This window comes from Oratosquilla oratoria, chromosome 34 (genome assembly GCF_046742065.1).
Source record: "Oratosquilla oratoria isolate Oo_2021 chromosome 34, ASM4674206v1, whole genome shotgun sequence".
In the NCBI taxonomy this organism is placed as follows: Eukaryota; Metazoa; Arthropoda; class Malacostraca; order Stomatopoda; family Squillidae; genus Oratosquilla; species Oratosquilla oratoria.
Window position 1 is genome coordinate 15,220,314 of NC_134810.1, and position 15,770 is coordinate 15,236,083.

Below are 15,770 nucleotides of genomic sequence, written 5' to 3' on the forward strand. Positions count from 1 at the left end.
TTACTGTGGCGAGGTGGTGACGTCATCAAAACATAGAATAACATGAAAACAACATTTTCATTTATATATAAGATATAACAAAGTCTGCAAGAGGTCAAGCCGCCTACTTCGTGTATTAAGGAACGAGGGATAACTCCTGCGTGTGGTCGTAATCGTGTTTGGGTCCGTTGTACTCATCTTTGTAAATATGGTTATTTGCAATTCCTATAATGTCTTATTGATGTTTATCATTATACAGTATATAATCTTATACATTTCATTGTTATTGTTACAGAAATTATTCCATATGATGTCTCTTTGAAATATATGGAAATTTTGTTTTTGAACATCCTCTTTTGGGGCTTTAAGTACTTGTAAAACTCTAGAATATCTCTTTCATTCACTCTCTCACACTCCCTTTCACACACACTCTCTCCCTCTCTTTCTGTCTCTCTCTTTGTCTCTCCTCTCTCTCTCTTTGTCTCTCCTCTCTCTCTCTCTCTCTCTCTCTCTCTCTCTCTCTCTCTCTCTCTCTCTCTCTCTCTCTCTCTCTCTCTCTCTCTCTCTCTCTCTCTCTCTCAAATAATAAAGAAAAGAATATTGTTATAAGCTTTGAGTGCTTATAAAAAACTCTAGTCTCTTCCTCTTTCACTCTCTCTCTTTCTTTCTCTGTCTCTATGTCTCTCTCTGTCTGTCTGTCTCTCTCTTTCTTTCTCTGTCTCTATGTCTCTCTCTGTCTGTCTGTCTCTCTCTCTCTCTCTCTCTTTCTCCTCCTCCTCCTCCTCCTGTAATCCATCCGTCTCTCTGGCTGACCGAGAACATAATGTAAAGGTGACGGCTTCCAATGCAGCCCACTACTTCGACTGGCTGCCACTGATGCCTAATAATTGTCCTGGCTATTCGAGCACATAGAACCAAGTTGGCTGTTTTGGCAGCAGTTATTAAGTGTCTCCTGTCGTTGGTTGCTTGACTATGAATATAATGGGGAGCAACGGCAAAAGCACACGGAAGATGTAAAAGATCATATATAGATCCCGCTTAAAGTTCCGTTGTCTTTCCTTATGTTGATTATGCAAATACATGTTTCAGTTGATGGTCGATTAATATATATTTTTATCTTACAAATTTTATTACACACGAATTTCCTTTTGTTAAGACAAAAAAAAAAAAAAAGAGACGCAAAATGTGGATAGCAGCCGAGAACTGAAACTCAATCTGAAACGAATGGGGAAATTGGAAGAAAATCTAAAAACGGCAACAGTCAGTCACCAACGCTATCGAGATGATGACAGCAGTATTGTTATGTCACTAAGTCTAATAAAGAAACTGGCTCCTGTTGATTTGAATGTCACTCATTCATTCGTCGAGAGCTGGAGTCCAGGGAACAAGCAATCTGCTAACTGGGTACCTGATCAGATAAAAGGTTTTCTCCCCAAAGGAGATGAATGTTTATAGAATAAGAATTTTATGAAATGAGGAACTCGTGCACGGTGCCATGGGATCCAACGGCCGTGTGCAGCAAGACGACTGCGAGGAGCGGCGGGTAATTTGAATAATGAAAGCAGACTTCCAGAGCAAAAGAAATATTTTCGTAAGAAAGATTCAGATTATTAACCATATTGTACGTTGTCTTGGCTTCTTTCCAAAGTGTTTGGTTGGATATACACGTGTGTGTGTGTGTGTGTGTGTGTGTGTGTGTGTGTGTGTGTGTGTGTGTGTGTGTGTGTGTGTGTGTGTGTGTGTGTGTGTTTACCTACTTGTATTTTGCGGGAAGGGGAGCTACGCTCGTGGGTCCCGCCTTTGTATCTCGCAGTGTCTAGTTTGCTCTTAAAATCATGAATGGTTTTTGCGCACACTATTTCATTGTCCAGTTTGTTCCAAGTGTCCACCACTCTACGTGGAAAACTGTTTTTCTTGATATCTCTTCTGTAGCTATGTTTTTTTTATTTTCTTTCCATGTCCTCTTGTGCTTCTCTTGTCCAAGTTTAACAAGTCCTCTCTATCGAGTATTTCTGTGCCCTTCATGATTCTGTAGATGGTCAGTAGGTCACCTCTCTCTCCTCTTTGCTCCAGAGTCGGTAACTCCAGTTTAGCCAATCTCTCCTCATATGACAAGTTTGCAAGTGCAGGTGCCATTTTTGTGGCTGCTCTCTGGATTCTTTCAATTTTCTTTATATTATTTTTGGTACTGGGTGACCACAATGTCGCCGCATATTCTAGTCTAGGCCTTATCAGTGTGACCAATATTTTTTTAATCATTTCTTCGTCCAAATATGTAAATGCTATTTTCATTGATCTTATCAAGTTGTAGGATTCTCCGACAATTTTGTTTATCTGTTTATCATAGGACAAGTCGTTTGAAATAATTACACCCAAATCTTTTTCGGATCTCTCCTTCTTTACCTCCTTGGTTCCAATTTTATATTGTCGTGATATTCTATTTTTGCTTTTTCCAAACTCCATTATACTACACTTGTTAATATTGAAGTCTACTTCCCATTTCTGACTTCAGTTCCATACCTTAATCAGGTCTTCCTGCAGTGATTCGCAATCCTTTTTCAGTTTTTACTTTGCTTAACAGTTTGGCGTCGTCTGCAAAGAAGCTCATGTAACATTTCACATCATCATCCATGTCATTCACATAAATAGCAAACATTATTGGAGCCAATACAGATCCTTGCGGTACTCCACTGATCACCTCTTTCCAATCTGAATATTTTTCTCTGAGCACTACTCTCATCTTTCTACCAATCAGGAAGTCCTCCATCCATTCTAGTAGGTTCCCTTGTATCCCTCCTATATGTTCCATTTTTTTTTTTTTTTTTAATTTTTTGTGTGGTACTTTGTCAAAAGCTTTTTGTAAGTCCAGGAAGGCACAATCAGCCCATCCACTCCTTTCTTGCACTATGTCTATTAATCTTGAGTAGCAACATATTAAGTTTGTGGTACATGATCTTCCTTGTCTGAACCCAAAATGTCTTGGGTTTATTATATTGTTGTCCTCCAAGTGAGACCCATCTATTATTATTGATGATTTTCTCACAAATTTTGGCTATAGTGCTTGTTAGTGAGACTGGCCTATAGTTAATTGGTTCTTCCTTGTTTCCTCCTTTACATATTGGTACAATGTTAGCATTTTCCCAGTCTTTTGGTATTTTTCCTTCTTTAAGTAAGCAACTTATTATGTTATGTATTTTGTCCGTTAGTTCTTCTTTGCATTCTTTTACAATCTAATTTGCAATTCCATCCGGGCCATGTGATTTCCTGACGTCAAGGTTTGATAGTTGTTCCAATATTTCTTTTTGTGTAATTGTTATCTCACTCATGGGGGGGAGATTGCCTTTTACTACCTTCGTCCCAATATTGTGTTTTCTCTCTAGTGAAGACAGATTTGAAGTGATTATTCATGACTCCGGCCATTTCTAATTCATCTGTGTATTCTATATTCCCTTGGCGTAGTTTCAACATTTCCTATTTGTTTTTAAGTTTACCATTCACGTATCGATAGAATAGCTTAGGTTGCTCTTTGCATTTATCTATAATATCCTTTTCGTGGTTCCTTTTTCCTCTCTTTCCTTCCGGAAATCGAAATAGAAGGATATAAGTTTTTTCACAAGGATAGGGTTGGCAGGAATGGGGGAGGTGTAGCACTTTTCGTTAAGAATACATTAAACTGTATTATCAACAATTCGATTAAGGAAGAGGACTGTACGGAATCTATTTGGGTAGAGATTATAGGCAAGAATAAGAAAGTTATTATTGGCGTCTTATATAGACCTCCTAACCTCAGCATTGAGCAGACTGATCCCCTGATTCATGAAATTCACAGAGCGTCCCAGTACAAAAACTTTGTGATCATGGGAAATTTTAATAATAGAAACATTGACTGGGAAAATTTAATAGGAGATCATGAAGCGAAGAAATTCCTAGATGTGGTACAGGATAATTTCCTAAAACAAGTGATTACCGATCCTACGAGGGGACAAAATACCCTGGACTTAATTTTAACAAATAATGAGCACCAAATTAGCAGCGTAATAGTGGGAGATAGTCTAGGCTCTAGCGATCATCAAGAAATAAGATTTAATGTTATTTGGGAAAAATTAAAAAGTACGAATAACGTTCAAGTACCAGACTTCAGGAAAGCAAACTTTGACAATATAAAAACCTATTTGAAATTGAATACGAAATGTCATGCGGACGTTTCAAACATTGTCGTTTCGCGTTGCGGGGCTGAGAGTCAGGTCGGTACTAAGAGCCGGGTCACGGAGGGTAATATGCATACCTTAGGTCAGGTCATTTGGGGACGAGGGCCCAACAGTCAGGTCAGCGATTTTGAAGAAATGTATAGCAATCTGATCTAATTATTAATGCACAAAATATATTTATCCCCCTAAAGTCAATACGGAAAAATAATAATACTCCCAAATGGATGACGGACAGATTGAAACATGAGATCGGAATGAAAAGAGGACTTTACGTAAAAATAAAAAACGGGGAATCACACCTTAGATCAAGATATAACGAAATGGCAAAGCTGGTTAAAAGGAATACACGTACAGCAAAACGTAAATATGAAATCAAGATTGCCAGTCAAGCAAAATCCAACCCAAACGGTTTCTTTCACCTCTAGAACAAAAAATAAAGAAAGAATAGGACCAATTAAAAACGATGAAAATGTCATGATAGAATCGGAGGAAAAAAAGGAGTGAGGAGTTTAACAATTATTTTCTATCGGTGTTTACTAATGAGAGGTTAGATAAAGTACCTGACTGCGATCCGATTTACAGAGGGGATGAAGAAAGTAGTCTAATATCAGCATTAGTAAAGAAGAAGTAGTCAAGCAGATTGAAAGACTTAAAGCTACAAAATCTCCGGGTCCAGACGAAAATTTTCCAAGAATGCTTAAGGAGTGTAAATTTGAAACCTGCGACCAGTTAACTGAAATATTCAATAAATCGGTAGACACTGGTTTTATGCTAACTGCTTGGAGGCAGGCAAACGTTGTTCCTGTTTTTAAGAAGGGAGATAGATCGTCTATATGCAACTACAGGCCAATCAGTTTGACATCGGTTATAGGAAAAATGCTTGAATCAATAATAGTAAATAGACTCGGAGAACACATCGAAGGGCATAATTTAATTCATGATTCACAGCATGGTTCCTCCAAGGGTAAGTCATGTGTGACTAATCTTCTATCCTTTTACACTAAAGTATATAAGGCGTCAGATAACACTGAAAATTACGATGTTATTTACCTTGACTTTAGCAAAGCGTTCGACAAGGTGCCTCACCAGAGACTACTAAATAAAATCAAAGCCCATGGCATAGGAGGAAAAGTGTTAGAATGGATTAGAGCTTGGATAGTAACAGAAAACAGCAGGTCACCATAAATGGAATAAAATCTAGGTGGGGCAATGTTACTAGCGGGGTCCCCCAGGGCTCGGTTTTGGGTCCCTTGTTGTTCATTATGTACATAAATGACTTAGACGATGGGATAATTAGTGATGTTAGTAAGTTTGGGGACGACACTAAAATAGGACGCCTAATTAAGTCAGGAGACGACGCAGAGATTATGCAGGATGATCTTAATAAATTGTTAACATGATCGGAGAAATGGCAAATGAACTTCAATATCTCTAAGTGTAGCGTGTTAAACGTAGGGCTACACAACCCCAAAAATAGATATATCTTAACACGTTTTTAGAAAAATCTGAGTGCGAGAGGGACTTGGGAGTTCTGGTGAGTCCGGATCTTAAAACCAGGAAGCAGTGCATTAGCGCCAGAAATAAAGCTAACAAAGCATTAGGTTTCATTGCTAGGACGGTAACGAATAGAAGTGCAGAGGTAATTATTAAACTCTATCTAGCGATAGTTAGACCCATCCTTGACTATGCGGTACAGTTTTGGTCTCCGTCCTACAGAATGGACATAAATTCGCTAGAATCAGTACAGAGAAGAATGACCAAAATGATACATGGACTCGGAAATTTGCCTTACGAAGAGAGGCTTAGGCACCTAAACTTACACTCTCTGGAAAGACGCAGAGTGCGGGGTGATCTAATAGAAGTGTTCAAGTGGATCAAAGGCTATAACAAGGGAGATGCAAACAAGGTCATCATAATAAAACAACAGGGCAGGACTCGTAGTAATGGGTATAAACTGGACAAATTTAGATTTAAGAAGGAAATAGGCAAGAATTGGTTTACTAATAGGGTGGTCGATGAATGGAATAAACTTAGTAACCATATAGTAAGCGCTGAAACTATCAGTTGTTTTAAAAAACGATTAGACAACTTTATGGATGGGGACGACAGATGGTGATGGATACGGAGCTGCCTAGTGTAGGCCTTATGGTCTCTTGTAGTTTCCTTTATTCTTATATTCTTATGTTCTTCTCACTTTAACATACTCATTTCTATAGTTTATACAAACTTGCCATTTTCCAGATTTTTTTTTTTTATCTTTTCTCCATCTTTTCCAAGCTCTGCCCCCCCCCCTATCTTTTGCCTCACTTCATCTTTTGTTGAACCAGCATTTAATGTACACTCTCTCTAGCTTCTGTCTTGGTACGTGCCTATTCACCCCTTCATTGTAGTTATCCATCAAGATATCCCATTTCTCTTCCACTTTTGTCTCTTCCATGTAAATTTTTCCCAGTTTGCATTCTGGAAGAATTTCTTTAGTTTTGCAAAGTCCGTTTTCTTGTACATCAATCTCCCTTTCCTATGCTTTTCATTTCTCTACATGTATATTTCTTCCTTTAGTTCAGTCTCAGTGAGTATATGGTCACTCTTTCCAATTGGTGTCTTGTATTGGATTTTGTCCACAATTTCAGATTCTGTTCTAAATATTAAATCTAGTTTCGACGGCTCCTCGTTATTTCTGTATCTGGTGTTTTCACTGAGTCATTGTATATTCCATGGTCATGTCCAGTAGTACATTACCCCACAAATCTTCTCTCACTGTCATGTTCTCCCAACAAATATCTTTGCAATTGAAGTCCCCCATAATTACCAGATTACCCCCGCTCATTAGTATCTCATTTAATGGTTGCCTTGTATCTTCTAACATTTTATATGCTCGTTCTCTTTCCAAGCGTTCGTTTTTGGGGGCACATAAGTCACCACGAACCTTCTACTTTTCATGTTCTTGTCTTCGACTTTTATCATGATCAGTTCTACATTATCTTTGCCCTCCTCAATTTTTGTCACATTCAAGTTTTTCTTGGTCAAAAACATGATTCCTCCTTCCTGTTTTTTTTTTTTTTTTTTTTTTTTTTTTTTTTTAATCCAGTAATTGTATAGTCCATGTCCAACATCGATGGATGGTATTTCACCCCTTAGTTTAGTCTCCACAATTCCCATTATGTCTGTTTTTTCTTCTAGCAGGTAATCATTAAGTTCATTCAGCCCTGAAATTAATCCGATGTTGGTATATGCCACTTTCAATTTTCTTCTTTCTCCATTTTTTGTTCTGTCTTTGGTTCGTCCATTCTGATGTACCATTTCCTTAGTCTTATGTCGATTACTCTTCAACAGAATTGCTTTCGGTCTCCATTCTCTTCGCATTTTTTTCCTTTGCTTCATCTCTTAGTGTCTTTTCTTTTTCTAATTCCTCAATACTCCTTTCTCTTTTTTTGTGTGTGTGTTTGTGTGCGTGCGTGTGTAATAAAAAGGTAAGACATTTTACAGATTGTACAAGTAGTTTGATCCACATCACCCAGGATCATAAAATAAATCTACACCATAATTTATACAAATTGGATAGCTTCATTTGTTAAGATATATGTAAATAATTAAGAACAAAATACTCATGTGGTTTCGTGTGACCCCTAGGCGTTCCCACGTGACTCCAGGGCGGTCCCCCCCACCCCCAGGCCTCCCTACCTGACTCTAGGGTGACCCCAAACGGCTACGGCGTCCTACGTGACCAAAAACTTCCCGCATTCCTCTATGGACACACACACACACACACACACACACACACACACACACACACACACACACACACACACACACACACACACATATATATATATATATATATATATATATATATATATATATATATATATATATATTGTAAGATTGGTTGATGGTCTGTGTATATATGTATGTTGTAATGTGTATGTTTGAATGCGTATATAACAGCTAAAGCTTCTATGTCTGTGACTGAGTAATTTTGTTTGTTTGTTAAGCGTGCCAGCTAGCACAGGCAATAGGTCTGAGTTTTGTGCCGTGTTGTTGCATGAGGACTGTAAGTCCGGTGTAGGACGCATCTGTGTATATTGTGAAAAAAGCTTGTGGTTTGGTAAGAAAAGGACAGTTGCCGTGGTTAAGGCTTTCTCTTGGCCAGGTGTCCAAATGAAGGGAGTGTCCTTAAGTAGTGAAGTTAATAGTGCTGCTACACCAACGTAACCTTGAATGTAACGTCTGTAAAATCCTAATAGACCAAGGAATGAACGTATGTGTTCTACAGAAGTAGGGCGTGGAAATTCAATGATCGCACTGACCTTGTCCTGCGAGGTTAAAATTCCTTGTGAGTTAAGGACATGCGCTATGAAGCGTATTTCTTTCTGAAATAAGGAGAACTTCTTAAGCTTCAGTTTGAGACCTGCTTTCGCCAGTCGTGAGAAGACAGTGTGAAAAGTGTGTAAATGTTTGCTAATGGACTTGGAAGCGATGATCACATCATCGAGGTACATAAACACTGAATAATCTATGAGACCTACAAGGACTGTGTTCATAAGTCGTGTGAACACTGAAGGAGCTGAAACGAGACCCATGGCTAGTTTAAAGTGATAATGATCTGTAGCGTGTTAAAGGCTGTCAGAGGCCTAGGCTCTGAAGCAAGGAGATCTGGAAATATACCGACATAAGGTCCAAGGTCGTGAACAATACGGTATTTTCACCGACGGAGTGCAAGAGATCTTGTACTACAGGGATGGGGTATCTATCTGCTACTGTAAGCTTATTTGACTCTCCGAAATCTACTATTGGACGGAAGGAACCATCGTATTTAGGGACAACAAAGAGAGGGGAATTTCATTTATAGGTTGAAGGTTCAATAATAGCTTGTCCAATCATGTCTTGGATAAGGTTATCTACCATCATGCGTTTCCTGTGTGGTATTCTGTATGCGGGAATGTAACGTGGTTTAGAGTCCTCACAAAGGGGTACATGATACTGAATGAGATTAGTAACTCCAAGGAGTTCACCTGAACTTGTTGCAAAGTGCAAACAAGTCTCCTTGTGCACCAGAAAAGTCTATGGGGCTGAAATGTGACATGCATCACTGGGTTCCTGTGCTGTGGGCACGTCGTAAATTGTAGTACAAACTTGTGAAGTAGGGACTTTGATGCGTGAGGGATATAATTCGAAATCGCAAATGTTTGTACCAACTGCAAGATGGAAGGGTGCGTTAGTGTCATTGGCAATTAAAATGCAAGAATGGCTTTTCTTTGACGCAGAGCTGATGGCTGAAAGGTGAAATGCCATTGACACGGTAAGTTTCTGGCATGCAGAGTACATCGGTGTCTTGTGCTTGAAATACTCGTAGGTTATCTTTTTATACTCACGAGGGAACAGCGTCTTTGGGCTCATAAGCACTACTTGAGTGTGTTTGAATGTAGGTAACACTTCTGAGACGGGTGGGTCTGGTGTTGAAATCCTCTAAGAGGGGCAAGAAGGTGTCCTCAGGCGGTGAAAAATCAACGGTATTTAATTGGTGTTTTGTCCCGAGTTTTTGCTGATTTGGACATGCGGGAGGAGTTAGTCTGCTACATTGGAACGCATGTCCACAGCTGTCAGTACAGTAGAAGAGTTAGAGTCCTGGGGAGGGGTTGTTGTTGTCGTCGTTCCCTAGACTGTCTGTCCGAGCAGTCCCGTCTCCCCAAGGAATGCCATAGCCGAAACTGGGTTTTCCCACAAATCCTTTATAGAGCGTATGTTGTGTTGTTTGCGTGCATGATTGTGTATAATGCAGTCTTCCATTATGTGTTGTATGGTATGGGGTGAAGTGTTACATCCTGGGCAGCTGTTCACAACGCGGTCATCCAGCCTCTTCTGGTAGCTTAGAAGTGCTGGGTGGTGACCGCACCGCAGTCTGGCCAAGTGGACTCTGTCCTTTCGTGGGAGAGAGGATTCAGAAGGGTGGATATCAGGGGGTCTGGCATGCAGCAGTGTGTTGTCTTTCAGTGTGTTAATGGAGCGGTGAGTGATATGATTATGAATATGTTTCCGGAGGCTGGTATTTGGTGGTTGTGGAGGAAGAGAAGAGAGTATCTGTGCGTGATAAAGGTCTTTGGGTGTTGTTTTAATGTTTCTTGGTGTGTGTGGGTGTTCTGCTATGTAGTGTAGCGGGTGTAATGTGTTTGTGGTGGCTGCGGCAAGTGTTTGTGTGCCTCTCATGTCGAGGTGGTCCTTGACTTTGAGGACTTTCGTTTCATGGTGTAAATGGTCTGTAGGTGTTGTATTTGTGCAGCCTGTAATTATTTTTAGGGCTTTGTTTTGTATGATTTGAAGGGTGTTGTGGTGTGTCTCACTGAGATTAGGAGCCCATGCAGGACTCGCATAATTCAACACTGAGCGTATGCATTGTTTGTATATTGTTATATAAGTTTCTTTGTTTTGTCCAAATGTTGTTCCAGTGATTGACTTAAGTGCGTTAAGTCTGGGTGTGCATTTGTTTTTTTATGTTTGTGATGTGTTGTTTGAAAGACATGGATGTATCGTATGTTACACCAAGAATTTTCGGTGTGTTTGTGTGTGGTATTAGAGTGTTGTTGATGTAGAGATGAGGTATGTATTTGTGTTCTTTTGTCCAGTTGGTGAGAAGTGTTGCTGTAGATTTGGTTGGAGCTATTTTGAGTCTGTTTGTGATGAACCATGTGTTGAGTGTGTCAAGGTATGGCTGGATTATTTCTGCAGCTATGTCTGTGTTACAATGTGTGCATGTGATTGTTATGTCGTCTGCGTAGGAAGAGATTTGTATTTCTGAGGTGTCTGGTGTGGGTAAGTCATGCATGTATAGATTAAATAGTGTGGGGGATAGAACTGAGCCCTGTGGTACTCCGTTCTTAATGTTTCTGATGTGCGATGATTGGCCATTATATGACACGTAAGCATTCCTACCTGCCAGATAATTGGCCAGCCATCTTTTGGTGTTATTGTGCATGTCTGTGTTATATATTTTATTTGTTAGGTTGTGGCGGGGGATAGCATCAAAAGCTTTACTAATGTCTAATGTTATAAGTAGTGTTCTTTGGTGGGGCCTATCTGAATTGATGCCATCTAAAATTCTTTGTGTGAGGTTTGTCAGAAGAGTGTTTGTGGAGTGTAGTGGTCTAAAACCGTGTTGTGAGTCAGCAAGGGGAATATGTGGTGTGACAAGTTTAAGTATTAGGCGTTCAATGACTTTAGAGGGGGTGCAGAGAAGTGTGATTGGGCGGTGCGATGTTGGGATTGTTGGGTCTTTGTTCGGTTTTGGAATGGTGATTATTTTACCATGCTTCCAGATGTCGGGTATAGTGTTGTGTGAAACGCTGTAGTTTGCAATGTTTGTGAGTGCATGTATACCTTGTGGTCCAATGTGTTTTAGGTGGATGTTGCTTATGTTATCAGGGCCACAGGCAGATGAGTGCTTGAGACTATGTATTATGAGTTTTGTCTGAAGCAAGGGGATCTGGAAATATACCGTGTGCTGTTAGCACGGAGCAACACCAAAGTTACCTTTCTCGACACGGGTTCACCAGTTAACAGCTTCCATAAATTCCGCACAGCAACAAAACTTATCACCATTTTGGAACCCTCCGACGTCAACCTTTTGCAATGTAGATGATGCAGCAACAACCCCTGGCCACCGGCTCTACGCAGGTGGGGAGGGGTTGATTTGGGTGGTTGAACACTGGGAACTCTTTTTGTATGCAGGTGGTGGAGCAATTTATGCTAGCAGTTGGTGCATCCTCTTGTGATGAAGCGGGTTGAATTTGTATGGAGAGAGCAGAATCAACTGACGCGGAATCATGTTCCACCTGCTTGGTCACGTGGATGTGGTTTACTTGTGAGAAGTTACTGATGGCAATGCAAGGAGGAAATAATTTACATAAATGTTAAACTTATAAGGATATCAGCAGGAAAGTGAACGTCAGCTACGTAGGTGGTAACTGGAATGGATGGGTGTTCACCTTTGAAGGTAATGTCTAGGGAAAAATTACCAATTATCGGGAATATTACATCATCTACATTGCAAAAGGTTGACGTCGGAGGGTTCCAAAATGGTGATAAGTTTTGTTGCTGTGCGGAATTTATGGAAGCTGTGTGTTAACATAATGTTAACTGGTGAACCCGTGTCGATAAAGGTAACTTTGGTGTTGCTCCATGCTAACAGCACACGGCAACGATCACTCGCGTGAAAACATGTATCGTGATAATCGCAGTGTCGGTTTAGTTGTGAAGGGTTTCTATGGTAACACGTGTCTACGAGGTGTCCTGGTTTGTGGCAGCATATACAAACCAGTTGTGTTCTTGATGGAGAGAGTTGGCGTGAGCGATGTCTAGCGCGAGATGTATGTCTCGATCTGGTGTTATGTGTGACCTGGACTATTGTGTAGGTGGGTGCAATGGGCACTAACATCGTGCGTGTTAGAGAATGTCCTGGTAAATTCGCCTAGTGTGATACCTGGTGTGAATGGAACAGTGTTAGCTTTCTGGAGTGTGTCTGGGTGTAATTGGGAGAGTAGTCGAAAGTATGCCATGAGTGAGACTACGTGTTCCAATGAAATTTTGTCTTCTGAGACCCAGTCTGAGTTTTTGAGGCTTTCTCTGAGTTCACTTTTAAATGTTGAAGCAATTTTGACAGCTTTCTCTTTGGTGTGGTGTGGACCATGATTGTAAGTTCTAGCCAAAGAGTATAGGGGAAAGTGATCCAAGTTGCTCAAATGAAGCAAATTATATTTTTTACGAAATAATAATAGGATGTGGTTTCCTCAAATAAATCAAACTTAATGACGTCACCAGCTAATGTGTTATTCTTATCTATTCTGGATGTTAAGATGGAGATTTTGCCTTTGATGTTTCTTCGTGTTATCTTAGATTCAACCTCAGAGAGGACATTGTGTACAGGAATGTTCTTGCCGTTAAAGAGAGGTGATGTGGTCTCATCCTTGACTACGGCGATCAAATTTTGTGCTGCCATGGTGTTTTGAGTAGCAGGTGAATTTTCCGAAGAGTTGTTAGCAGAAAGAAGGGATATGTTTGGTGTATTGGAAGTGAGCGTAGAGCGGCTGCATGTACAGGGTCGGTATGTGGAGTCAGAAAGTTATTTTGGACACGTTCATGGACTGATAATTAAATAAATAAATAAATAAATAGATAGATAAATGAATAAATAGATAAATAAATAAATGAATAATAGATGATGTAGGAGTTTTGGCCCATATGAATGAGGATGGGAAGAATCGGTGGGAAGAGTCTTGCTCTATAAATGATGATGCAGTGAGACGAGTCGGTGGTAAGATGCACTGCTGGAAACAGGGGGAGGAGTTAGTACAATGTATTGGCTGGTGAGTTAGATGTATATACATATATATATATATATATATATGTGTGTGTGTGTGTGTGTGTGTGTGTGTGTGTGTGTGTATGTGTGTGTGTGTACATATACATATATATATTATATTATATTATATTATGTATAAATGAGCAGGAGATTTCTCTTTAACAAGTAGAGTTATATGTGATTGCCAATTCTGCTTTTTGTATTTTCTTTAAGACATTCTCTTTGTGTCTTATGGTGGTCTTATCGTCTCTATTGAGATCTGAGATTATTTCTCCGTAGGAGGTCATCTGTGTTGCCAAATCGCGATTTCGAATCTCTTGACTCTTCTTCAGTGGCTTAGTATAGTGGCTATCTCTATGTTAGAGTTGCTACTGAACTGAAAACGTCAGGTGGGTGGTATTTAAGGGTTGGACGAGCTATGTTGTGTACTTGTTCTTGATGTTGATTGGTCCGTCCGATCGGGTGATCTCTCCCTGTGCTCGTGTTGGCTTTGTCCGGCAACAGAATTCCTTCTCATGCTCGGTAGCACTAACAGGTCGGACATTTGGATGTTCAAACTAGAGTTCATATCTTTGATTAATAGCGCTTCTGAGATGTGTGCAATTAAATCTATATACGACATGTGACTGTTGAATTGGTTCCTTTTTATCGTTAGGGTTGTAACGTAATAGTAAGTGGCTAGTTTTTTTTTGCTTCTGTAATAAATTATGATGTTTAATGTTTTTTCTGGGTTTGTTGGCTTTACGTTTCTCCTTACAATTTGTTTCATTATTCTCTCTTCTTCTTTTTTCTTAGTTTTTTCTTTCTTTGTTTTGTGCCAATGTTCGATTATTTTCTTAATGACTTCATCTATATTTTGTTTGGTGAACCCGTTGTTTAATAGGACTAGTGTGGACCTTTGTATTTCTTTGTGAACTTATTCCCATGTGCTGCAATGGGTGAGTGCTCTACGTATGTATACGCTAATGGTGGAGTCTTTGTATCTTTGTGGACACTCGCTTTTTCCATATAACCAGTGTCCGGGGTTTGTGGGTTTTACGTGTACACTAATCGTGAAATGATCTTGTTTTTGTTTAACTACTAGTATATCTAAAACTGGCATGGATCCTTCCATGCTGTTTTCAACTGTAAAAGTTAACCCAGAGGTGTCTTAGAGGCAATTTTTCAGTATTTCAATATCTTCACTACACGTAGTTTCTATGAAGATGTCATCAATGTAGCGGCAGTAGATTCTAGGTTTTTCGATTTTTTTAAACACTTCTTTCTCATTGCAGCCCATATAAAAGTTTGCAAATAGGACTCCAAGCGGAGAACCCATAGCGACTCCATCAACTTGTCGGTATTTTTCTCCACATGAGCAGGTAAAGGGTACCTCTTTTGTACAACACATTAGCATGCCACGGAGTGTAGATTCTGGGATGGCTATGTTGGGAGTACTGTCGTTATGGTAAACACGGTCAATTATGTAGTTAATAGTGCGATCAATTGGAATGTGTGTGAATAGCTTTTCTACGTCCAACGAAGCTATGATACCATTGGCACTATTTGCCTTCAGGATGTCCAAAAAGTCGGTTGCGGAGTTGAAGCTGTAGGTAGCAGGGACGTATGGGGTCAATATGTGGCACAGTTGTTTAGCTATGTTATAGGTTGGGAATAGAATTTGAGATATGGCGGGTCTGTGTGTTTTTACATTCCCATAACAGTATCCCATACTATAGTCTCCCGTCAACTTAGTGAATTTGATGGTGTTGGTTGGGGCGTTACAACCTCTCGTCGTCATACGAACTACAACTATGTCATCGATATCTACGATACGCTGTTCTTCTAACTCCATCCCTTCATACTATACAGTACCTCCCCCAAGCTTCCCGCTACGCGTGCGTTCTGAGTCGTCATATGGCCAGCCGTCTTACTGGCTTACTTCCTATTTTTACACATACCCACGCAGCCTGCTTTTGAAGCGACACGCCAATACCTCCGTTCTCTGTGGTTAAATGATCCCGCGTAAACCTGTTTCCGCGAATTCCGATGTCTTACACCCTGCCGGTGTTATTGTAAATATTGTATTTCACACTCATCCTCGAATTACTGTGCCCGACTCTCCCTCCGGGTAAGCTCGGGGGTGAATCGGTGACCTGACGATTTTGATCCAAATCCGTGGGTCCTCTTCTTTGCGGTTTTGGGGGGTCATTTTGTTCATTTTTGAAATATACGGCTATGTTACTGTGATT

General features: G+C 40.0%; 1 long non-coding RNA gene across 1 annotated transcript in view; it reads left to right on the forward strand.

The window, feature by feature from the left end:
• LOC143018059 (uncharacterized) overlaps window positions 1–14,903 on the forward strand; it is a 93,013-nt gene extending 78,110 nt beyond the window's left edge. The window contains exon 3 of the long non-coding RNA XR_012965727.1: window positions 14,814–14,903. This is a non-coding gene — a long non-coding RNA (uncharacterized LOC143018059). The remainder of the gene's footprint in view (window positions 1–14,813) is intronic.
• The last annotated feature ends 867 nt before the right edge of the window (window positions 14,904–15,770 follow it).